Source organism: Hibiscus syriacus, unplaced genomic scaffold (assembly GCF_006381635.1).
Source record: "Hibiscus syriacus cultivar Baekdansim isolate YM2019G1 unplaced genomic scaffold, ASM638163v2 tig00110234_pilon, whole genome shotgun sequence".
Classification (NCBI taxonomy): domain Eukaryota; kingdom Viridiplantae; phylum Streptophyta; class Magnoliopsida; order Malvales; family Malvaceae; genus Hibiscus; species Hibiscus syriacus.
In genome coordinates this window covers 1,517,312-1,545,116 of record NW_024062639.1, presented here as the reverse complement: position 1 = coordinate 1,545,116, position 27,805 = coordinate 1,517,312, and the positions used below count along the sequence as shown (strand labels likewise).

At 32.9% G+C, this 27,805-nt stretch overlaps 1 pseudogene; it reads left to right on the top strand.

Annotated features, from left to right (window-relative positions):
• The first annotated feature begins 12,678 nt into the window (after positions 1-12,678).
• LOC120114561 lies at positions 12,679-18,840 on the top strand (annotated as a pseudogene).
• The last annotated feature ends 8,965 nt before the right edge of the window (positions 18,841-27,805 follow it).

Genomic DNA, 27,805 nt, shown 5'->3' with positions numbered 1-27,805 from the left:
TGAAGCCCTTGATCAACAAGAAATTATCGAGAAACAAGAGAGAAAGCATCAAACACCAAGTTTGTGCAAATCAAGCCAAATTTCCTTTCAATATTCATTTTGCTTTCAAAGAACACCATTTGTGCTCATTTGTAATTATTTGTGAGTGTTCCTTTCTTGTTCTAGAATTGTGCAAACATCTTACCTTGTGAGGTTTTTCTTGTAAGTTTGTAAATTTGTATTTCTCTTTGAGAAAAGAGTGTTCTCAAGAATTGGGGTATATTCTTGAGGGAGTTGTAAGGTTATCTCTTTGGCCTCAAAAGAAAGAACAAATTAGTGAATTTGTTGGAAAATCCTTAGTGTGGATAGCTAAGGTAGTGGACGTAGACATTGGTTGATAAAGTCGAACCACTCTAAATCGCTGTGCAATTTCTTTCAATTTTCTGCAAAAGCTTCCACCAAAATTTTTATTGCCAATTCACCCCCCTCTTGGCCGATTCAGTCAATCGATTAACTCAACAATTGGCATCAGAGCCTAACTCATTTGAAGGTTTAATCGCCTCTTAAGTCGATTCGGGAAGAGTTATATCGATAATCAAAGTCATCAATGGCCTCCGCTTCAAACTTTGACTCCGGTCTTGACTCGATGCCCGTCAACAAGCCTCCTTTCTTCAATGGAGCTAACTATGCCTATTGGAAGAATAAAATGATGTACTTAATTCAAGCAAGTGACATGGGAGCATGGAATGCTGTAGAAGAATGATACATCAAACCTCTCACTCATCCAAGGTTGTGGAGTGAAGGAGAGACAAGAATGTTCCAGCTCAACTCCAAAGCCATCCATATCATTTTTTGTGCTCTTGGACCAGATGAATATGGAAGAGTTTCATCGTGTACACCACCAAAGAAATATGGGACAAAACTTCAAGTCACTCATGAAGGTACCGATGAGGTAAAGAAATCTAAAAATTAGTATTCTAACGCATAGCTATGAAAATTTCAGGATGAAACCAAATGAAGATATCAAAGCTATGACGGATAGATTTTCAACGATTGTCATGGTCTCAAATCATATGGAGATCATTTCAAATGAAAAGCTTGTGAGGAAGTTAGTCTACCCTCCAAAATCGTGGCAATCAAGAGATGACAATTATCGAGTTTAAGGACTTAACGTCCTTAACTCTTGAAGAGCTAATTGGGTCACTCCTCACTCATGAAATGATGCTCGAAGATGAGGTTGACCTCGACAAGATTGACGAGACACCAAAGGAGAAGAAGAAGAAGAAGAAAACATTGGAGTTGCTCTCAAATCCAACAAAAGATGAGATGATTCGAATAACGTGACAATGACGAGGAAATGGCATTGTTTGCCAACAGTCAGAAAAATGATGAGACCTTATCGAGGAAGAAAATTCAAACGAAATGAAGGCCTCAAAAATGAACGAAAGAGAAGGACCCAATCATTTGCTACGAATGCAAAAAGCCAGGGCATGTCAAATATGATTGCCCATAATTGAAGAAAAAGGGTCAATCAAATAATAAGCACAAGGCTCATGTGGCTACATGGAGCGATGAAGAAAGTTCCGATGAAGAGGACAAGAAGTAGCTAACTTGTGCTTGATGGCATTTGGGGAAGATTCTAAGGTAACCTCTACTCATCCGATTTTGATGATTTATCCTATGATGAGTATTAGAGGAATATAATGGGTTGGCTCGGATTATGAGAAATTATTTTTAAAATAAAAATGATGTTTCAAAATTGAAAATGAAAACAACTCATATCCAAAAACCAACAACGATCTTGAAAGTAAAATCAAAGATTTGCAAATCAAACTAGAAGAGTTTGAAAAGAAAAATTTAGATTTGTAAAATTTACTTTCAAAGATCAATGATGATCATCAAAAGAAATTGATGATCTTAAAACTTCTTTTGATAAAGTTGGAACAAAACATTTTGAAAAATGTGGAAATTCAAAATCCAACTTTGTTAGAAAAAGTTTAGAAACTACAATCATATAGGTCCCAAAGAACCTCTAATGGAAAAATCATTAGAAGTATGTGGGTTCCTAAGAACTCATTACTACTAAAGATAAAAATATCATACACAATGGATACCTAAGGGGACTAGGATTTTGGAAACTAATGAATATGGACCCAAAATAATTTGGGTACCAAAAATAAAAAATTAATCTATTTGTAGGGAAAGAAGCATTGCTACAAGGTACGGGAAACAAATTCAAATCATGGTACCTTGATAGTGGGATGCTCAAGACATGACCGGAGACAAAAGCCGGTTCATTGAGCTTAATGCCAAAAATGGAGGAGAAGTGACTTTTTGAGACAATTCAAAAGGTCACATTGAAGGTATTGGTACAATAGGTAATACCTCTTCCATAAAAATTAAAAATGTTTTATATGTGAATGGATTAAAGCATAATCTATTGAGTATTAGTCAATTATGCGATAAAGGATTCAATGTCTTATTGAAATTAATGTTGTAAAGTCATTGACATTGCATCTAATCGGATTATGCTTGTGGTCATAGAATAGGAAACATATACATGGTGCATTTAGATTCTTTTGATATGACTAATTTATGCCTAGTTGCTAAGGATGAACATGATAGTTGGTTATGGCATAGGAGACTAGGACATGCATAGTATGAGTGTTTGCAACGGTTAATTCAAGAAGATCTAGTAAGAGGGTTGCCTAAGCTTAAATTTGATAATGATAAAATCTGTGATGCTTGTGCTAAAGGAAAATAAAAGCGAGTTTCTTTTAAATCCATTAATGATGTATCAACTAGTAGAGTTTTACAATTGATCCATTTAGATCTTTTTGGGCCAACTAGAACTACTAGCTTGGGTGGAAAACATATGCATTTGTCTTGGTAGATACTAGATTACTTGGGTTCTATTTTTAAATACTAAAGATGAAGCATTAGAACAATTCATCACATTTTCAAAAGTAATCCAAAATGAAAAAGGTTACTCTATAACTAGTGTTAGGAGTGATCATGGAACTGAATTGAAAATCTTGGATTTACTGAATTTTGTAACTCTAACGGTATTAGCCATAATTTTTTCAGCACGTAGAACCTCTCAACAAAATGGAGTGGTTGAGAGGAAAAATCGAACTTTAGAAGAAATGGCTAGAACCATGCTTTGTGAAAATAATTTGCCAAAATATTTTGGCGGAAGCCACAAATACCGCTTGTTATGTTGTAAATCGAGTAATGATTAGGCCAATTTTAAAGAAAACTCCATATGAAATTTTCAAAAATAAAAGCCTAACATTAGTTATTTTCATCCTTTTGGATGTAAATGTTTTGTTTTAAACAACGGTAAAGAAAACCTTGGCAAATTTAATGCTAAAAGTGATGAAGGAATTTTCTGGGTTATTCCTTAAATCCTAAAGCCTATCGGTATTTAATAAAAGAACTTTAGTGTAGAAGAGTCTATACATATGTTTTCAATGATAATCCCCTTCCGAGGAAGGATCTTGTATGAATGATGATGTAGGTGTTATAAATACAAATGACGTTAGACATGACGTTGGAGAACCATCATCAAAAGAAAACGAAAATGAGGAAACTCATGACCTCTTGAGAATCCAACCATTGAAGAAAGGGAAGTATCTTATCCAGAGAGTACAACTATGTCAAGGATGGTGAAATATAGGTGACCATCAAAAGGGGTAACAACTCGATATTCTCTTAGAATATTTGTAATTATGTTGCATTTATCTCATGCATAGAGCCTAAGAATATTAAAGAAGCATTAAATGATGAACATTGGATTATGGCTATGCAAGAAGAGTTAAATCAATTTGAGAGAAGTAAAGTATGGACATTAGTTGAAAGGCCTAGTAATAATCTACTAGGTACTAGATGGGTATTTAGAAATAAGCTGATGAGAGTGGTATAGTGAGAAACAAGGCTAGACTTGTTGCTCAAGGGTATACTCAAAGAGGGCATAGACTATGATGAAACATACGCTCCCGTAGCTAGGATGGAACAATTAGAATGTTATTAGCATTTGCATGTTTCAATGAATTTAAATTATATCAAATGGATGTTAAAAGTGCATTTTTAAATGGTTTTATAAAAGAAGAAGTGTATGTGGAACAACCTCCAAGTTTGAAGATTCAAATTTTCCGGATCATGTTTAAAATTGACAAAAGCTCTTTATGGTTTAAAGCAAGCTCCTAGAGCTTGGTATGAAAGATTGTCAAAATTTTTAATTGAAAAAAGTTTTTCAAAAGGAAGGTTGACACTACATTGTTTTTGAAGCAAAGGTAAAGATTTATTAGTAGTTCAAATTTATGTTGATGATATAATTTGGTTCTACTAATGATGTTCTTGCCAAGAATTTCTAAGCTAATGCAAAGTGAGTTTGAGATGAGCATGACGGGGAGCTCTCATTTTTCTTGGGACTCCAAATCAAGCAAAGAAAGATGGCATCTTCATCAATCAAGCTAAGTACGTCAAAGATATGCTCAAGAAGTTTGGACTGGAAAATGGGAAAACCTCATGACACTCCAATGAGCTCTTTAACAAAGCTTGACTTAGATGAAGGAGGTAAATGTGTAGATGTTAATTATATAGGTCAATGATTGGATCTCTACTTTATCTAACTGCAAGTAGATCGGATATTATGTTTAGTGTTTGCTTATGTGCTAGATTTCAATCATGTCCTAAGGAATCACATTTACTAGCTGTTAAGAGAATCTTTAGATACCTTAAAGACACTCCTAGTTTAGGACTTTGGTATCCTAGAGACTCTAGCTTTAGCTTGCATGCTTTTTCTGATGCGGATTATGGAGGATGCAAATTAGATAGGAAAAGCACCTTCGGTACTTGCCAATTCCTTGGAAATATGCTAATTTCTTGGTTTTCAAAGAAACAAAATTGTGTTGCATTATCTACCACTGAAGCCGAATACATTTCAGCTGGTAGTTGCTGTGCACAAGTTTTTATGGATGAAACAACAACTTTTTGATTATGGAATTGAAATAGGTACCATTCCTATCAAGTGTGACAATACTAGTACTATTTGTCTCACTAAAAATCCCATCCAACACTCTAGAACTAAGCACATTGAAATAAGACATCACTTCATTAGAGACCATGTCACTAAGGAAGATATAGTTCTAGAATTTGTTGATACTTTGCACCAATTAGCGGATATCTTTACAAAACCTTTAGACAAGGAACGATTTTGGACACTTAGGAGAGAATTAGGTTTGACCAATCTATCTTCACTGAGTGTTTAAAAATAATTTTAGCACTTTTAATAATAAATGAAAAATGCTTATAATAGTAATTTTTTTATTGCATTCATTGCTATTAGTTAGGGGGAGTTTATGATTCTTGATGAAAAATTAATTTTATGTTCAAATATCGTTTAAAGATTAATTGAATTGTTTGAACATGATTAATTTTTAATATATGAGTTGCCAATACCACTAGAGGAAATTAATTTAGCATTTTGGATGTTTAAAATCGGATTTTAGCATTTTGGTGCAGAGGGAATCGATCCCCCCTTGAGGGAACCGATTCCCCCTTTGAAGGGGAACCGATTCCCCCCACAGGGGAATCGATACCCCCCTAGGGTTCTGGTTTTAACACGGGCATAACCCAAAATTTGCTCAAACCCTCTCTCTTATTCCTTCACGCCGTTTTCTTCCATCTACTCTCTCAAATCTTCATTCTTGCCTCAAATCAACGTTTTTAATCGGAATTCACTTTAAATATCATCCTCTAAACCCGTTGGAATCATAAAAAACGTGCAAACTTCATCTAATCTCACTCAAATCGGAAATCATTCAAGGTATTTTTCCAAAACTTGTTTTTATCAATTTATGAACATAGAACTAGTTTTAATTAGTTCTAGGTTGAATTTTTGATCGGGCATTGATTATTTAGTGATTAGAAACTAGATATTACAACTAATTTCATCAAAAACACAAGATTTTTTCAAAATTTTCTAAATTTTTGAAATAATTTTTTTAAATTATTGTGTTTTGAATAAAATTATTTGTTATTATGAAAACTATACATATATTGTTTCTCAAAACCATATTTTTCAAAAGTTTTTCAAAAACTTTGCCCATTAGGATTTATTTAGAGAACCTTGAAATATTGAGGACTCAATTGAGTTTTGGGATTGATTGAATTGCATACATGTGTTTTCTAAATTGCAGGTTATCAATTCTATTCCGATTTCCTAAACCATGTCCAATCCTAAACGTGCTAGGTCTTCATCTAGTCGTTCACACCGTCAACCAAATCCACCTCCAAATCCTCCTTCTATTCCAATTTCTAATCCTAATCCCATTGATCCTAATTTGACTATCCAAAATTCGTGTTTCAATCATCCTGGTCCTAGAAATCATCGTTTTTGGTATTATCAATATTTCGACTCTTACAAAATACGGGAAGAACGTATTCCTTCTCGTCAAGCTATGTTAGCTATCAATTTTAAATATCTTCCTCTTTTACAAGAGTGGAAATTTGATAAACTCTTTGACCTTGAACCCATCGTTTACCATCAACTTGTTCGTATTTTCTATTCTAATGTCGTTTGTGTTAAAAACCAAAATGAAACCGAAACCATAGGAATTCGTTCCTACCTTCTAGGACAATTCTTATATATTGACTCGGCTTACATAGCCAATACATTCGGATTAGATAATTATGGTATTTCAAATGAAAAACAGGTTTTAGGATCTCGTTATAAAAGAAAGGATAGTGCAAGTGTCCTAGACCTTCATGAACGTTTTCTTCATCTAATAATTTCTTGGTGGTTTCGACCATCCGGAGGTCGTTATTATACTCTTAGAGCCTTAGATCTTTGGTGGTTACATTGTTTCGAAAACAATATTAAAATCAACCTACCTCAGATTATTTATGCTGAAATTGTTGAAACCGTAAATCTTGTTCCTAACAAAAAACTCTGTTCATCTCTTGTTTACGGTTGCATTTTGAGTAATCTGTTTTCCAAAGCTGGGCTTAGAGTCGGTCTAGATGCCGTTTTTCCCCTTAAGAAACAAATTAACCTTCTTTCCTTAACGATAGCGGGATGGATTAAGGATAAGGAAACCGGTGAATGGGTTCGATCTTCTGCAAATACTCCAGGAGCTAGTTCTTCACAAGCTCCACCCGAAGCTGACGAAGATCTCGAGCTTGAGCAATTAATGCGAGACATCAATGAAGCCGAAGATGAGCCTGAGCAGCCCGAAGAGCAAGCACAACAAACGCATCTAATGCCTCCATATTTCCAATCCTTTATGGAGACATTCGATTTTCGATATGCTACTATGGATTCGCGCTTTACTTCTATAGAGTCCCATTTATCCACAATGTGAGCTCAACAATTAGAAATTCTTCGGGAAATGCGTGCAAATAATGAAGCAACCAACGCACGTATTAATGACCTCACTAACAAAATGGCCGCTATGCGAGCTCGTTTTCCTCCTCCTGATCCGGATATGTGATTCAATGTTTTGCTTTGAACTCCAAGCTTATTGTTTTAACATTTTGAATATTTTGGAATGTTTGAATTTGTGGATTGATTGACTTTGAATTTGTTTGGATTTATGAATGGTTAGAAATTATCTATTTGGTGTGATTAAATTTATTCATTATTGCATCATTTACTTCATGATTAGATATATGACCAATTTTTCCATTTCACATTAATTATGAATATTGATTATGAAACTAATGGCTAACGTTTCTCTTGCTTGTGATCTTAGCAGCTTATATTATATATAATCAATTGGCTAACTGATTTCAAAACCTTGTTTAAATTCTTTAAAATGTCTTTTTGATTTAACTAAAAGGGGGAGAAGTGTTAAAGTGTTTTTAAATGATAAATGAGAGAAGTGTTAAAGTAAGGGGGAGTAATTTCAAAACTTGATTTCAAAATCTTAAAATTACTAAAATGTTTTGTTATATCAAAAAGGGGGAGATTGTTGAAAACATTTTGATATTTCGATATAACAAATTAAGTTAAATGAATTTTAAGATTTTCCAAATGATTTTCTAAGTATATTCGATAGAATTATTCGAATATCAAAACATTACTCCAAATCTTTCAAAGATCATTTTTAATCCTTACTCAAAGTGTAAATTTAAGTTTTAATCTTAAAACAATTTCAAAATAATTTTACAAAGTATTTCGAACCATTTCAAAGCCAAAAATTCCAGATTGCTCAGAGGGAACCGATTCCCCCCTAAGGGGGTACCGATTCCCCCTGAATGATTTGGCTCCGAGAATTCCAGTATGCTCGGAGGGAACCGATTCCCCCCCCAGGGGGTACCGATTCCCCCCTTGTATAACGGTCGAAATATTTGAATTTTATACTTAGGGAACCGATTCCCCATAGGGGGTACCGATTCCCCCCACGCTCCAAGTTGTTTTATTAATTGTTTTCACACTAAAACGGCTATATGATCTTCACTAATCATCCCCAACGTTCAGAAGTGATTCAAGGTGTATTTAAACAAGTTCTGAAGCCCTTGATCAACAAGAAATTATAGAGAAACAAGAGAGAAAGCATCAAACACCAAGTTTGTGCAAATCAAGCCAAATTTCCTTTCAATATTCATTTTGCTTTCAAAGAACACCATTTGTGCTCATTTGTAATTATTTGTGAGTGTTCCTTTCTTGTTCTAGAATTGTGGAAACATCTTACCTTGTGAGGTTTTTCTTGTAAGTTTGCAAATTTGTATTTCTCTTTGAGAAAAGAGTGTTCTCAAGAATTGGGGTATATTCTTGAGGGAATTGTAAGGTTATCTCTTTGGCCTCAAAAGAAAGAACAAATTAGTGAATTTGTTGGAAAATCCTTAGTGTGGATAGCTAAGGTAGTGGACGTAGACTTTGGTTGATAAAATCGAACCACTCTAAATCGCTGTGCAATTTCTTTCAATTTTATGCAAAAGCTTCCAACAAAATTTTTTATTGCCAATTCACCCCCTCTTGGCCGATTCAGTCAATCAATTAACTCAACATATATAATATACGAATTTTTTCAACATGTTTTCAAAAATATTATATAAGTTTTCAAAAACGTTTTAAAAACTATATAATATATAAATGTTTTTAAAATGTTTTCAAAACTATAATATATATGTTTTCAAAAATGTTTTCAAAAACTATATATATATATATAAGTTTTTAAAATGATTTTAAAAATTATATATTACATATATTTTCTAAAATGTTTTTTTTAAAAACTATATATTATATAGTTTTAAAAACTATTAAAAACTATATATTATATACGTAGTTTCAAAATATGTATATATATATATATATATATATAAATATGTATGTACATATAAAGGAAAACAAAAAATATGTCGACGAAAATTAGTGTCTACAATACTATTTAGCCTTTTTACTTTTGTTATTGATCTTTTAATTTTGTCAATTAGGCTACCTAATTATTTAATTATTGTCAATTAAGTAACTAATTGTTAACAATCGACGAAAATGTTGATGTGACAAATAAAAAATTAGTATAATTATATATTTAATTATTAATATTTATATAGTCTATCAGTTTGGTCTTAAATTAAATTAAATTAAATAAATTAAACATTCAATTATATGTCGTGTATCACCAACCGATTGGATAGAAAATAAAAGGATGTGTAATTGCACTTGTGGAGATTTGAGACAATGTCCACTAGGGAAATGAAGAGCACCCCACCCCATTAGGGGTGCTTAATGAGTTGAGCAGCTCGTGAATAGCTCAAACTCAACTCGATCAAAATTCGGTAAAAGCTCAATTCGGGTGGACTCGACTCGAGACCTTAACAAGAAGAGTCGAGCAAAGTCCAACTCGACTTGATAAGTTCACGAGCAACTTGTTAATTTTTTATTAGTTGTCTTAAAAAAATATTTCATTCAAAAAATTATTAATTTATTAATAGATAATAAAAAGATGATAAATTACTAATCTATTAGTTTTCTAATAAATAATTAAAAGTACTAAAATATTAATTAATAATTATTATTTTACTACACCTAAAAATCAAATCTTAATTATTATTTTAATATATTTATGGATTGCTATTTTAGTGTTTAGACTTTCAATTTGTTTCATAAACTCTTTTGATATTTTGGATATTTTTTTAAATTTATGTTTATATTAAGTTCTAGTATTAGTAATTTTACTTATAGTTAAAAAATAAAATAAAAATTTCGGCGAACTTAATGAGCAATGAGTCGAGCAACAAAATTTCTTAACGAGCAATGAGTTGAGCAAAAAAATTTCTTAACAAGCAAGAATCGAGCAAAATTTTAACGAGCAACGAATCGATAAGTAAATTTTCTTAATGAGCACGAGTCGAGCAAAATTTTAACGAGCAACGAGTCGAGTCGATCAACAAAATTTTTTAACGAGCACGAGTCGAGCACTGCCCAACTCGTGATCAACTTGCTCGATAAGCACCCCTACATCCAATGCACCAAAGGTCACCAATGGTTTCAAACTTACAATAAATTGTATTTATCTTTTAAAAGTTTGGTAATGTTAAAAGAAAGTAGAAGTAAAAAAGAAATTAAGATTAAAACCTAGACAAATTATAAAATAAAAGCGCACATAAATAATTAAAAATATAATATTTTCTCTATATCTAAATACATTATATATATATATATATAATTGTAACTAATGGAATATTTACCATAAAAGTAAATTTAAAATTTTATATTTTAAAACTAATTTAATATTTTTATTTTAAAATTAAATTTAATGTTAATATTTAATTTTAAAATATAAAAATGAAATTACTAAAATAAATATATAAATATTAAATCTAAGATTTACGATAATATTTTTATATTTTAAAATTTACAGTATCATCACATAATTGGTATTAAAATATAAAAATCTTAAATTTAAAAATATTATAAAAATATTTAATTTTAAAATATAATAAAATGAAATTATAAAAATAATACAAAAAATATTGAATCTAATATTTACAGTATCATAACCTATTTGGTATTAAAATATAAAATAATAAAATAATAAAAATAATTTTAAAATATAAAAATCTTAAATTTATTTTTATGGTAAATCTTCCATGAATTAAAATTTAATATATATATATATAGATATAAACAAAATATTAGATTTTTTAATTATTTATGTGTTTTTTTATTTTTATAATTTGTCTATATTCTAATTCTAATTTATTTTTGTTTCTACTTTCTTTTACCATTAACATGAATCGAAAGGATAATTACAATTTGATGTAAATTTAAAACCATTGGGACCCTTGGTGTAGTGGTTGTAGCGCACTCTTTTACCCGTTATAAATGTTGGCTCAATTCCCTAATATCATATTTTTTATTTTCCATCCAATTAGTGTGGTGACACATGTCACTTTTTAATTAGATATAAATTATATTTAATTAAAATTAATAAATAAAATCTTTTAATTATATATTGACATGTGATACTAATGACATGTGTTGTGATCTTGTGCTGACACATGCTAGATGTTGATTAAATAGTTAATTTATTAAGAGAAAATAACTTCAGTGACCAAAAATCCCAGATAATATACGATTTTGACCAACTTTTTTTGGATTTGCGAAAATGACCAACAAAATCGCAATGCGATCTCTAATTCGCATTGCGATCTCCACTATCGCAAATTCGCGTTGCGATTTTCCATTTCGCGTTGCGATAGTTGAAAATCGCGTTGCGATAGTCTACAATGTCGTTGCGATTTTCCAAATTCGTTGCGATAGTCTACAGTTGTTGTTGCGATTTTCCAAATTCGTTGCGATAGTTAAAAAAAAAAGATTTTGTTTCTTAAGAATTTTCTCTAAAAAGATAATATCCACGCGGACGTGTCGAAGACACGTATTACCACGACCACGACCACGACCACGACCACGACCACGACCACGACCACGACCCGACCCGAGACGAGACGGACGACGGCGGCGGCGCGCGAGAGTCCCCCTTGTTCTCTATCACTCAACAAGGAAATGGAAAATCGCAACGCGATTTTCAACTATCGCAACGCGAACTGGAAAATCGCAACGCGAAATGGAAAATCGCAACGGCAACTGTAGACTATCGCAACGAATTTGGAAAATCGCAACGACAACTGTAGACTATCGCAACGCGAAATGGAAAATCGCAACGCGAAATGGAAAAATCGCAACGCGATTTTCAATTATCGCAACGCGAAATGCAACGCGAATTTGCGATAGTGGAGATCGCAATGCGAATTAGAGATCGCATTGCGATTTTGTTGGTCATTTTCGCAAATCCAAAAAAAGTTGATCAAAATCGTATATTATCTGAGATTTTTGGTCACTGAGGTTATTTTCTCATTTATTAAACTAAATTTAAATAAGGATAAAACTAATATATATATATATATATATATTAAGAACTAAATGTATAATTATGATAATTTTTTGCAATTACATGGATATTATCGTAAACAGTTAACGATTAATGATTTAATTAGTAATAACTAAATAATTTGATGATTTAATTAATAAAATCAAAAGATCGTTACCAAAAGTAAAAAGGTTTAATGGTTAATTTACTCTATATTCTATTATAATTAGGGGCACAAAAGAAGGCGGGGTCATTTGGTAAGTCGATACATATATTTGAGACAAGACTTGAAGGGGTAGTATACTCATTTGTGCATTACAGATCTTCTTCTTCCCAGATACAGATACTCAGATAGAACCCCAAGTTCCCCCCGCCCCCAGCTGATCCCACTGTTTACCTGTAAGAGAGCTAGCTGTTCCAACCCAATTTTCCCATCCTTTAATAGCCCTTTTCCCCTGTTCTTCTCCTTTCGTTCCCCAACCCTTTGACGAGTTCCTTTTTCTCAAAAAAGCTTCCATGAAATTCCAGAGCAAGAGAATACACCACCACCCACATTCGCCCCTTTCTTCATCTAACCCCTTTGATGTCTTAACAGAAGAGATCGTATGCAAGATCCTCGACCACCTCCACGACGATTTTTTTGCCATAAAATCCTTCTCCCTCACGTGCAAGTCCTTTTACTTAATAGAGTCTCGCCATCGCGGATCTCTCAGGCCTCTACGCGCAGAGCTCCTCCCCAGAACATTTCATCGCTACCCTTTTGTTTCCCACCTCGATCTCTCTCTCTGTCCGCGCGTCGACGATGGAACCTTAAACGTTATATTCTCGACCTGGAAAGCTACTCTGAAATCAATAAAACCTGTCCAGGTCAAGGTTTTTCACGAATGCCGGGCTATCGAGCCTGTTCGTCAATTGTTCGGGTCTTGTTGAGGTTGATTTGAGCAACGCCACGCACTTGACGGACTTGGCGGCCTCGGCGATCGCGGAGGCGAGGAATTTGGAGAGGTTGAGTTTAGCGAGGTGCAAGTTAATAACCGATATGGGGATCGGCTGTATTGCTGTTGGGTGTAGAAAGCTGAAGTCCCTTTGCTTGAAGTGGTGCTTGCGTGTTGGTGATTTGGGTGTGGAGTTGATTGCTCTCAAGTGCAAACAAATTCAGAGTTTGGATCCCTCTTATTTACCGGTAAGTTCAATTCCTTTTTGACTCAGCTGTGGCAAAGAAAAGAAAAAAATGTTTTCTAAGGCATCCAGAAAGTGGAAAAATCATAATCAACTCTGTCAAATGTGTGCATTTTTAGGCTATAGCTGGGCCTGCTATGCACTTTATTCAATTAAATGGGGCACCTGTTGCTTTCTTTACAGGGAATTGAAATATGATGTCACTATACTCTTCCCCCCTCCAACCTAGAGGTGAATGATTGGTTGAATAGTGAATAATGTGTTATTAGCAGTATTTCTTGTTATTATTTTGTTGATTGATTGATTTATGCTACCTAGTTATGGTCCTTTTATTGACTTCTGATGAGCTGCTGAGTCTGTTAGTTTCTATGGACCAGTTATGGAATTTGTTAATTATGGGTTGTTATGCATCTGTGTCGCTATGCTTAACCGAATTCGCCATTTCCCTAATAATCGACACTAGTTGAGCAAGTGGTAGTTGAGATTGTTGAACAATCACCTGTAGATTTTGTGTCGTGTGGAAAACATACACCATTTTGGATAAGCCAAAACACCTTTATTGTGACGAAAACTTTCCAACAAGTTTTCTTAGCTTTCCGTTTCATTCTAAATTGTAATTATCTTTTAAAGGAGAAAAAAAGAAAGAGAACGTTGATTTTTGACACAGGATAACAACTTAAGTTCCTGTAGCAAGCCTAGATGTAATTTTTCTTGTTAGTGGTAGCAATGTATTGTTGTAGAACATGGTACACCATGTGTATTTGATCATTTCTGATGGATGCTATGTCTCTTGGAATCTACTCTTCTATTGATTTTAATACATGATTGATATTCTTTCTTTTATTGACTCTTGGCTGGAGAATGCACAATTAGATGAGATTATAATGAGAACTTGTATGACTTTTCACCACAGATCACGGAGAAGTGCCTCAATTCTGTTCTTGAACTTCAAAATCTTGAAGATCTGGTTCTAGAGGGATGCAATGGTATTGATGATGATGGCCTTTCAACACTCGAGCAAAGTTGCAAGTCACTAAAGGTATATTTTCCTTTTTGTTCATTTGGAAATGATGGGCTGTTGAAGCTGCCGAAGATTATTACCAGTAAATATAACAATGGAAAGAGAATCTACAAGTTTTGCCAGAACTTGAAATTGATTTTCTTTTACTAGAATAATGTAAGTGATAGTTTTTTCAAATTGGATATGTTACAGATGCTTAATTTGTCAAACTGTCAAAATGTTACACACACGGGATTGTCATCTCTAATAAATGGCACTGAACAGCTACAGCAGATTATATTGGCATATGGCTCTTCTGTAAGTCAAAAAATCCCTAAGGTAATTCCATACTAGTTATATACTAATCTTTGGTTCGTGGCTTATGTATCTATGATGATGTTGCAGGTTACTTCTGATCTAGCAAAATGTCTGTATACTTATTTGAAACTGCAATCAATTAAATTAGATGGTTGTATTATTACTTGGTCAGGGATTAAAGCCATGGCATGTTTGCGTGCCCCTATCAAGGAACTGAGCTTCAGTAAATGCATAGGACTGACGGATGATGGTTTCTCTTCTCTCGTCCAGTCACACAAAGATCTGAGGAAACTAGATATCACATGCTGTCGTAAAATAACATATACCTCTATAGACAGCATAACAAGTTTATGCACCTCCCTTACTTCTTTCAGGATGGAATCTTGTAGCTTGGTTCCTAAGGAAGCCTTTGTTTTGATTGGAGAACGTTGCTCATTTTTGGAAGAGCTGGATGCTACAGATAATGAAATTGATGACGAAGGTTTTACCTCGACCATAATATGTTTTACATATGAATGAAACTTTCTGTGAGTGATTTATGTTATCTCCTGCAGGTCTGAAATCCATCTCAAGATGTTCAAAACTATCCATTTTAAAGTTAGGGATATGCTCTAACATTTCAGATGAAGGACTTGCCAAAGTTGGAAGTCGTTGTTCACAGCTTAAGGAGCTTGATTTATACAGGTTTGCAACTTTCCTTTAACTTTTACACTATTCATGCTAACTAGCAATGACTACCACACATGCATAGGTATTTAGTCGAGCACCTTAATCTCTATGGGCATTCAGCCCTCTTATAGCCATCAACTTTAACAATGACAAAGATTCTGCTAGTTTAAACCACAAAATTTTCCTGATTGTCATTATGAGGATAAAAAAAATAGATGCTGTCATGTTAGATCCCACATGGTGGAATGCTTCTGTGCCTTTATGCAAAGAACATGATATCTCTTTTCTCCGTTGAACTTAGTGTCCTTCTGTTATTCAGGTCCACAGCAGTAAGTGATACAGCCATTGCAGCCATTGCTGATGGTTGTCCTGCACTTGAGATGATCAATATAGCTTATAATGATAAAATTACAGATAAATCATTAATATCATTGTCAAAATGTGGGATGTTAAAAGCACTTGAGATTCGTGGATGCCTTGGTGTCTCGTCAACTGGTGTATCAGCCATTGCTGTGGGATGTAAGCAAATTGCAGTGCTTGACATAAAAAAGTGCTTCAACATTAATGATAATGGAATGCTTTCGGTTGCTCAATTTTCCCAAAATCTGAAGCAGGTATTCTACACTCTCAAATTCTTATTCTTGTATATTGGAACATTATGAAGTAATGTTGAAACTAAGTGTCCTTCACTTCCTTGCATTGCAGATAAACTTGTCATATTGTTCTGTTACAGATGTTGGGCTTGTGGCACTAGCTAGCCTCAGTCGCCTACAAAACATGACAATCTTGCACTTGGCTGGTTTGACTCCAAATGGCCTGGCAGCAGCCCTTTTGGCATGCCGAGCATTAACAAAAGTGAAACTCCATGCATCCTTTCGACCATTACTTTCTCAATCCATTCTGGGGTACATGGAAGCCCATGGGTGCGTCTTTCACTGGAGGGACAAAGCATTTCAGGTAAGTGATTTTTCACATTTAAAAGAAGCATCATTTTCCAGAATTTGAACTTACATAAGAGAACATCATTTTATAATTGTTTTTAAAAGGATATATAAGCATGAAACTGATGCCGAGTCCCCTTGTTCTTACATAAGATTCTAGGCTTATTTTCGGCATGCTAGGGGAAGTTATGTTGTGCTTTCCAAGTATTCTAGTTTTAACACTTGCAGTTCTGCCTCATTCAGCTCTGTGTTTTAAAAAGCGCGCCTGAGGCGCTTTGAGGCGCTAGGCGAGGCGAGGCGTTTAGAAGAAAGCCTCCGACCACCAAGGCGGCAGCGAGTACATGAGGCGGCGATTCAGTTGTCAGAGGCGGCTAGAGGCGACGAGGCGATGCTTTTGGCGATTCACGTACAATGACCAATTTCTTTCCTTCTTTCATTTTAGCAGCGCTTTGCTGTTGCTGTTCTTTCTCGTCCTTTGGCTTGGGTTTTCGACCTCTCTTCTTTGGTTGTTGCTGTTGTTGAGATTGGGGAGACTCCATTTTTTAGATTCGTAGTGTTGCTGATACTTTAAAAGCAAAGAAGGGGAACCCACGCACAAGGAACTGTTGGTTTCACTTTCAAGAGACCAGAGACCGAACACCTAGTGCCTCCTACCGGGATTGTGATGGGAGAGAGCGAGAATACTAAAAGCAAAAGTAAAAAAAAGTGGTAATGATTTATCTGGTTAACTCTGTTTCAAAGATGGTGATTCACACCAAACCTGTTCGTATATTTTATTCGAGTCTATTTAATTAATTTTTTAATGTTTTTCTTATATAATCTGTGTGTGATGTTAAGGGTTAATAATTATAAAAAAATATTAATTGTCATGTGTTTTAATTTGCGATTGTAATTATAATTTTTTTATATTTTAAACGGTTGTGATTAAAAAAAATTTATTATAATTTAATTTTTTTTTATTTTTAATAAATTAACAGTTTTTATCTTGTTAAAAAAATTAAATGATGGCTTACGAGGTTATTTTTTATAGTATAAAAACTATATAATATAATTTACACTAAAATAATATTCACGAGTCTTATTTTTATTTTGGAAATTGAGATTAATTTATTTATATTACGGATTAAACAATCATTGATGTTGTGTAAAATTAAATCTTGATTTATTTTGCACAATAGTATATTATATATATATCATACCTCACAAAATTAAATCTTGATTTATTTTATATGTTAATAGCGGATTGGTGGTTTGTATATACAGCCTCAGCATCGGAGTTACAGAAATTTGCAATCCGAGTTCTTAGCCTAACTTGTAGTGTTACGAGTTGCGAGAGGAACTGGAGCGTTTTTCAACAACTTCATTCAAAAAGGAGAAATAGATTGACACAAAGTCGTTTAAATGGCATGGTGTATGCCAAGTTTAATTGTGTTTTGCGACGGAGATATCAAAGAAAGGACACCACAGATCCTATTCTTTTGAAGGAAATAGATGAAAGCAACGAGTGGTTGATGGACCATATGGACGATGAAGATGGTGAGGAGGACGACTTTGTCTTTGATGGAGATAATTTACATGGTATGATGTTGATAAAGCTTCCGGGACATCTCAAGCTACTTATTCCACTAGAAGAACATCTACATCAAGTTCATCAAGAGATAGAGGAAAGGGTGTTGCCCAAACCTCCACTCGTAGAAGGCCCTACTGGACTAAATTTGATTGATGAAGAAGATGAAGAGATAGAACAAGATATTGGACTTTCCGAAGATGATGGGGAGGAGGAGGTGCATGGGATTGATGTTGATGACGATGATGATGAAGATGAGTTTTAGGCATTTTGATTATTGATGATGTTTTTTATTTGTCTTTTTGAGATACAATATGACATATACTTCTTGGTGTTTTTGTTTATTAAGTTAATTATTAAGTTGTTTTGTGTTTGAGGTATGGTTATAAAATATTTACAAATGTTTTGTAAAATTAAGCGCCTCGCGTACATGAATCCCTCGTCTCAAAGCGCCTCAAAAATTGAGGCTTTCGGGTAGCTAATCGCCTTGAGCGCCTTTTAAAACACAGATTCAGCTATATGATTATGTTGATATATTCTATAACGACTCTACATTATGCTGTACTTATAAGTGATTTTCTGAAGTTGGGATTATTAAAACGAACCCTCTAACCTTGAAATTTGTAGACCATCGGAAAATGTTTTTGGAGTTTAGAAGCCGTATTACTACAAACATGGTGATTTATAAAATTTCTTGTGTGATTGACAGAAGGAAATGGATCCCAAGGGATGGAAGCTACATTTTGGAAGGAATGGCAGTGAAGTTGCGTAGTAGCAGAGGGATGCACGCCCTGGTCCTTGTTATTTTCAACTGAATAGTAGCAAATGGTTGCAAGAAGTTACTGGTTGGGCATGAGGGGTGTGTGTCGGCCTAGTAAATTGGCCAATCAAATGCCTGCTGCCCGGTATACAACTAATTAAAGAAAGCTTGTTTATACATTGATCTGAATTTAATTAACAGACATATATGATGTAAGAATCCGAGGCTACAGCAGACACAAGTTTGGAGTATTTGCAAGAAATTGATGATTGCCATATGGCAATCTGCATTTTGTCATTGGCACACCCGTAGACTTAAATTTTTTTTTGTTTATGTTGGAAAATTCATATGATGATGATCATATTGACAACATATGGATCATCTTTACACACGTCTTCATCTGTTCTGGAACAACAGCACAGGGGAACTCCCACATGATTGATTGGAAAGGAATGGCTGGGGTGGACTTCTCTTTTATTTTCTTTTTGGGCACAAAAGACAGATTCTCCCCCTCCCCCCCCCAACCCGACCCCAAAACAACCTTCTAGACGTTGTGATAATGATGCTTGCAGGAATCTTATTTTGGCTTGGCTTGGAGTAAGGAAAGGGAGAGGAAAGTAATGTAAAGAGGGGGAAACCCCTCTCTTTTATTTGGATAAAGATTTATAATTGATATGTAACATATTTAATATTTACAAATTTTATCAATTAGATTCATAATCATTAGAAATGACACTTAATGTTTCTACATGTTCAGTTTGGTCCAGGTCCAATTTTCTCTGTCCCCCCCCCACCTTAACATATAAATCAAATGGTGTTACTAAATGCTTTGCTACATACTGGGATCAAGAAAGTGAAAAAAGGATTAGTCCGGTGATCACCAGCTCCGAATCTTGCTAATAGTGGATACTTGGGATTAGAACTTACAACTGTATGTTTCTGCAAGCACAGAGGCACAAGCCGTCCTCGATTGTAGTTCATACAACCAACAAATATTTGGCTGAGAAGGTGCAGTGCAGAGCTGCTCTTGAATATGCATGAAGAAAAATACGGTAGCTTTAAATAAATAAGTGGACAATATCACCAGCGTTTAATAGGTACGACTGTTTTCTTGAGCTGCTCAGATGCTCAAAAGCATAATTGACACCTATCCACAATATTTGAAGATTATTAATAGACAAATCATAATGTGATAGTTAAAAAATTAGTATAAATATATTTTTATATTTTGTGCTAATATGTTAAATAAACTTAGTCCTCAATCAAATAATAAATTAAATTCAAAATTTTGGAATTTTAAACACGCTCTAACAATTGAGTTATATATATTAAAAAAATCCGAGGTAAATACAAGACAATATTTGTTCAAAAACTCTCAATGATTTGACAATGGAAGCTCATACCTTTGACATTTACAATGCATAAACACGAGACCTCAAGGGATAACAAGTCTCTTAATTATTGATGCTACCTGATTCATGTGTTAAATCTCATATTTTACATAAAGATTATAATACTTTTTTTATATTTTATATTGTAATTAATGCCAAAAACATAAAAGTAAATGAGTAAGGTCTCAAACCTAAGTCAATTAGGAAGTATTGAGAAAGTTAAACCATTTAAATAAATATAATAATTGATTTATAATTGAACACAATTTAAAATAAAAATGAGTTTTGATTTTTTATATTTTAAATTATTTTTTTCTTTTCTACATTTGAGTGAAACAAGTCCTTTTTAAAGGTTATAATATATATGTTTTACTTAATCCACTGAAATGTGAGAGCTTATGGCTCTTGACTTTTTTAGACAAAAGAAGTAGCTTAGGATATCTACTTGAGGAGATTCCAATATGGAAAAAAATACACCCTTTATATTTATTGCGTGACTCAAATTATAATGCATGTGACTAAAAATCATACTTATAATGTTGAAGAAAAGATCAAAAAGTTTTGTAATGTCCTCATTTCAAGTTAGTAGTTTCAGATTAACCTGCGAGGGTTTGGATGAGCTCAATAGTCTTATTGGAAGTCTTGGTCCAATTATGAATTGAATTAGGCTTAGGTTGAGCCTAGTTAAAGATAAAAAGGTATCTTGAGTTGAGGATAAATGAGGAAAGACTAGGGCTGCAAATAACCCCAAATGTTTCAAAGGCTAAATTCTTTAATGGTTATTCAGGTCACACGACAGAAGGGAAGACGAAAAAGGGGTGGTTTTCTCATATCTCTTCCCTCCACCTTTTTCTTCTTTCTCATTCAAACTTTCTCTCTTCTTCTTGGTGGTTAGAACAAATGTGAAGACTTTGTTGGTTTGCATCCTTAGTCCAAATTTCTAGAGGTAAATTTAGGAATCTTCATCCCTTAAGTTTTCTTTCAAGCTCTCCACCTTGAGGTTTGGCCATGGTGATGGGTTTTGAAAGTTTGAGTTTTGGAGTCTTAGGGTGATTATAGTCTGTCCCTAATGGTTAGAAATCATGTTTCTACCTCTTCTAATCTCCTATATAGCTTAGTAATCCATCTTTTTTGCTTGTGGTAGTGAGAAAATATGACAAATCTCCAATATCAAAAGAAAGGATAAAATTGTTCTTGGGTGAGCTTGAGGTTGATTCTTCAGCTTCTAGTAAGGTAACACACTCCTAACACTTCTATAACACTCCAAATCCAATCCGAGGGTCCAAAACAAGAAATATCAGCATGCTAACAAATAAAGCACCATCTTGATCAGTCGTGGCGATGTCAAATCCAACCCTGAAGAAACGATAAACGAAAATAATAACCAAATGATAGAAAAACATGCCATAAAGTTAGAGAAAAATGTGCCATAAAGGTAAAAGAAGACATGTCATAAATATAGAATTATTAAAAAGAAAAAAAGAAAAATATAAAGATACACTATAATAAAGTAAAGGAAAAAATGAATACTGACAGTTGGCGATCAACATCAAGCTGATACCGCTGTCGATCGTAAAAATAAAGAAGAAATGAGACTAACAACGACTAAGAAAAAGAGAAAAAAATAGTCAAACCCAACTTGATTTTGATGGAAATTCTAAAGCTTACATGTCACCATATTAATGCATAGAAATTGAAATAAAAATGGTGATTAGTAAGGTATTTTGGATATTATAATTGTGATAGGACCATCAAAAAGGTTATTATGGTAAGATACCCAAATGATAATTTAACCTCAATTTTTTTACCATTTTTTCTACTCATCATTACTTGATTCTTTTGCTTTTCTGTAGAAAAATTATCAATTTACACACATATAATTTATTGATTTTTTTAATTTTAAAGATGTGAAAAAATAGCTTATGTTAATATTTTGATAAGAATAAAATAATATTATTATTCAGTTATATTTGTGTTAATTTAAATAAAATTAAATGTTTAGTGATAAACAACAATCTAATAAAAATTTAAGGACTAAAATGACTAAATTGGTATAATTAAGGGGTAAGAAAATCATTTACCTTTTAAAAATAATATTATAAATTATGATTTGAGTTATCCATATACATATATGAATAGATTTAGGGTCACTTTAAAATTTATATCATGTATTTGTCTTCTGCGTCATATTTCGTTTTATATCATTATATATAATTTGGTACAATTTTATGTTATAGATAGTAGATTTTTATTATATTATGATTTGAGTAAATAATAATATTTTATGTAAAAATATATTTTATAAAATATTTTAATAAATAATTGTAAATAGATGATAAGGATGTATAAATTTATTAATATTACATTAAATTCTTAAGTAATATTTGTTAGGGTAAAGTACACAAATGTGTCACTGACTATAGATATTGCTTTATTGAGTCCTTTGACTATTAAAAATTATACAAATGGGTCCCCGATTCAACAAAACAACTCCTTATAGTCGAGGGACCATTTAGTAACTTTTAATATTCAAATGGCTCAATAAAGCAGTATACTATAATCGGGGAACCATTTGTATCCTTTATCCTATTTTTTAATTATTTTATTTAAAAACTATATTAAAATAAAATGATCTCATAATAATAATAATCATTATTAAAAAATTGAATTTAATTATATAGAATTAATTCCTAATAATATAAATACATATGTTAAGGGATGAGTCTACAGCGCATGTCGCACACCAAAACACATCCCTACACCAAAACATACCACTAACTAAATTTTCCTTATTAAGTAAATATAAAAAGGGCAAATTACACGTTTTGTGCCTAAATTATCGCTTTTGGTTTCGGTTTAATATCTAAACTTTAATTTTTTTTTAAAATCATTAACGACAATACTTATGTGGAATGACATGTTAATTTTATATTATTATTTAATTACCACATCACCTTTTTCTTTATCTGTTAGTATTTTTTAATTAATTTTATTTAACCAATTAGGTGGTGACATAAGAAATCATTCTACTCATAGTATTTATCAAACTTGGGTCACTTACATATGATACAAATCACTCAACCATTAAGCTAAGCTAGTCATTAGAGTGAATTTCATCTCATTTTTATTTAACTTATATAATGATATGACCACAAAATCAATATTTTTTTATGATTATAAGATTCAAATATGGGACACTTCAAATTAATGACCGAGAGCTTAGCCACTCAATTATAATGTGAATCTATTTTTATTAGATAGAACTTAATACTTAACTGCTCATGGTATCTAGATGAAGCCCTTCAAGGAACCTCTTGCACCCCAAGGACTCAGTTACAACTAACTCTGGAGCATAACGACAAAATCGGAGAAAGTCCCTCTCATACTCGAACGCTGAACAGTCCCCCTAAACCAATTGAGAGAATTGCATCCTCAAACCATCTATGTGCGCCTTGTCGATATTGTCGAAACGATCTTTTATCCGATTGGGAAAGGGGTGGTCCCGCTTTGAAAATAATTTTTTAGTGATAACTTTGTGATAAAAACGTGGTTCGCGGAGTCGCCATCAATATTTGATTAGGGTGTGATTGAGCACCCAAAAATAAATTTGTCATTTCAATAAAATATTAATTTTAATTAAAAAGATAAACTTGGGGTCTCCGTTACCAAATTTTGAGTTCGGGAGTCGGTTACGTGTGGAGTAGGATTAGCACCACCACAACGCCCTAAATCGGTACCTAGTCGATTAATTAATTATCTTTGCAATAAAATGTACAAGTTCTAGTTTAATTTAATTTAATATTCCCTAAAATAACATTTTTAGAAATTTTGGATGAAAGATAATAATATTAAATTATTTCCTATAGAGAAGAATCGATTTATCATACCTTGAAGCAATCGATTCTTACTCCAATCGAAATAAAGAAATATTAGAATTCCATTCTAAATTTCAAAATAATAATACCTAAAATAATGTTAAGATTAAAAACAATAATATTTAATTATTTTAGATCGAACATTATTATTTTAAAAAACCTTTGAAAACACATGCCAAAGTTAAATAAATAAATAAACATATCAACCAATTGATTAATTATTTATTTTACCAATATTTAATGAGAATAAGGATATTCAACTAATTAAATATCACGAGATGATACCATAGATTCGATCTAACAGTCTTTTCTCGATGAATTTAATTAAAAGAATATGATCTTTTTCTCAATCCCTTAATTTTAAAAATGAATTCAATTTAATTGTTGTCACTTAACATGATAGACTTTCGTTTTAAAATTATCGAAAATAACTTTCTTATACGTTAAGACAATTACTTTACGGTAATATTAAAATGATCGAATATTACCCTTAATCAAATTATTTATTCGAATCAAGTGATGTTGATGAGGGTATCATACAAGATTAATTAGGGATGTCAGGTACCTAAATTCATATGTACAAGTAAATGCGACTATATATGTAATTTATAAACATGTTAAACAACTAATAGTAATTAAATATGACTAAGAAAAATTAAAATACATGTATCTAATTATTTTAAGGAAAAATAATATGTATTTGTTAATAATGGATTTATAATATGTTTCCTTAAAATAATTAGATACATGTATTTTAATTTTTCTTAGTCATATTTAATTACTATTAGTTGTTTAACATGTTTATAAATTACATATATAGTCGCATTTACTTGTACATATGAATTTAGGTACCTGACATCCCTAATTAATCTTGTATGATACCCTCATCAACATCACTTGATTCGAATAAATAATTTGATTAAGGGTAATATTCGATCATTTTAATATTATCGTAAAGTAACTGTCTTAACGTATAAGAAAGTTATTTTCGATAATTTTAAAACGAAAGTCTATCATGTTAAGTGACAACAATTAAATTGAATTCATTTTTAAAATTAAGGGATTGAGAAAAAGATCATATTCTTTTAATTAAATTCATCGAGAAAAGACTGTTAGATCGAATCTATGGTATCATCTCGTGATATTTAATTAGTTGAATATCCTTATTCTCATTAAATATTGGTAAAATAAATAATTAATCAATTGGTTGATATATTTATTTATTTATTTAACTTTGGCATGTGTTTTCAAAGGTTTTTTAAAATAATAATGTTCGATCTGAAATAATTAAATATTATTGTTTTCAATCTTAACATTATTTTAGGTATTATTATTTTGAAATTTAGAATGGAATTCCAATATTTCTTTATTTCGATTAGAGTAAGAATCGATTGCTTCAAGGTATGATAGATCGATTCTTCTCTATAGGAAATAATTTAATATTATTAACTTTCATCCAAAATTTCTAAAAATGTTATTTTAGGAAATATTAAATTAAGTTAAACTAGAACTTGTACATTTTATTGCAAAGATAATTAATTAATCGACTAGGTACCGATTTAGGGCGTTGTGGTGGTGCTAATCTTTCTCCACACGTAACCGACTCCCGAACTCAAAATTTGGTAACGCAGACCCCAAGTTTGTCTTTTTAATTAAAATTAATATTTTATTAAAATGAAAAATTTATTTTTGGGTGCCCAATCACACCCTAATCAAAGATTGGTGGTGACTCCGTGAACCACGTTTTTATCACAAATTTATCACTAAAAAAATCATTTTCGAAGCGGACCACCCCTTTCGCAATCGGGTAAAAGACCGTTTCGACAGATATACTTACTTTTAAACTTATCTAAGAACTGATCCCACGTAGGCACATCTGGCTATAAAGCCATCGCTACAGTCTCCTACCAATCGATAGCATCACACTTGAGCAAAACGATGATACACTCTAACTTACCCTCTGGGGTAAGATGAAGATGCCTCAAAATCGTCATGGTCTTTCTCAACCACTGATAGGCTCAAATCGAATTATCATCACCAGAACTGTAGAAGTTGACTGTGTTATGCCTTCTCAATCTCTTTATTGGGGTCTCTGTCAGCATTAGCATACTCTGACTGATTGGCTGAGTGATTTATACTCTAGGAATAACATCCATTATCTACGTGAGAGGGGAGGTCAAACCTATGAAGAAGGTCACCTCTGCACTCTTGTGCCTAACATAATCCCTTAATCATCTGCCCTAGGTAGGAACTCCTTACTGGCACTGATCGAATGAGAGCCTCGACACTCCATCCTATCCTCAAAACCATGCTCGTAACTATCGGCCATCGCGACGCTCTATAATACAAATTAAGAAAGAATCACCATCAGGATTCTAGGCTTATACAAGTACCTTAAGTACATATGTGTATGTATTTACTACACCTTACTAAATACAACCACTGGGTTCTAGGACCGACTCTACCTGACGCTCGATACCACTAAATGTAATACCCTAAACCCGATTGGGCATAAATTACCACACTGGGCTACCGAGGTAACCCCTAATTTTAAAACCTATTATTTTTTCAAACATGTTGAATGGTATCTCAATAAAACATAAATAACTTATATAATATCATTTCACAAAACCGGAACTCTGTAACACATAATTAAAAACAAAATAATACATCTTGAAGTTTAGAACTCAAATACATAAGTAAGGTTCTATGAATACACATGCCCACTAAAGCTATAATACAACACTCTATCGGAGATGCTGGAAGTCTTACTACGATGGTGCTCCACGAACTACCTAAGCTACTGACATGCTAACAGAAAACATCCGAAGGATGAGCTTATAAAGCCCAACAATATAATCGCTAATCTAGAGTAGCATAAAAATTTCATAAATAAAAACATGCTGAAGATATAGACTAAGCAGTAGGTGCATGAATGACCTAGATCAAGTGCTACCTACTTATGGCTTTACTACTCTATTACTGAAGTAGGGGTCTCAAGCTTCCCTTAATCCTCTGCTAAGGACCTTGCCATGAGTATACCTCTAAAGGGTCTTTAACCCTAACTACTGAACATGCTACACAATATCTAAATAAGAAATTGATATTTCTATTCATTATCTGAATGTAGACCTGAACATATTGTGCATTATCTCAATGAAAACCTGACTAGTATCTAGTCTCACATAGCCATCAGACACTAATTACTGAGAGAACCCGGTGTCACATAACATCAATGCAAATCCCACTAAACATATTGAATGATCTCATGGTCCTCACATAGTCATCAGATAGATTATTGAAGGGAACCTGGTGTCATATAGAATCAGTACAATTCTCATATTTCTGAAGCATTGGCTCGGTCTCACATAGCCTTCAAGCCAAACTTTAACATATCTGGTGTACTGACTGATGCAACTATACAAACATGTCTAAGGCCCAAAGACCACACAACACTGACATTTGTAACCCACTCTTTGGGAGTGCTCGGGCCTCGTGCCCTTGTTAGCTCCTGAAGCGCCTTATGCACTGACAATGCCCCACTGGGGCAACTAAGGTAACTTGGCTATACCCTAACATAGTTGGATTCACTAAAGTGAGGTTATCATCTCACTAACTGCTATCTTGCTCGTTCTCTTATCTATAACTTTATCGAAGACTTATTAGTATGTTACTGATGTTATTTACTACGCTGCTCTATTTTGGTCATTTGTTACGTAAGGGTATTTTAGTCAATTTTTGTCTAA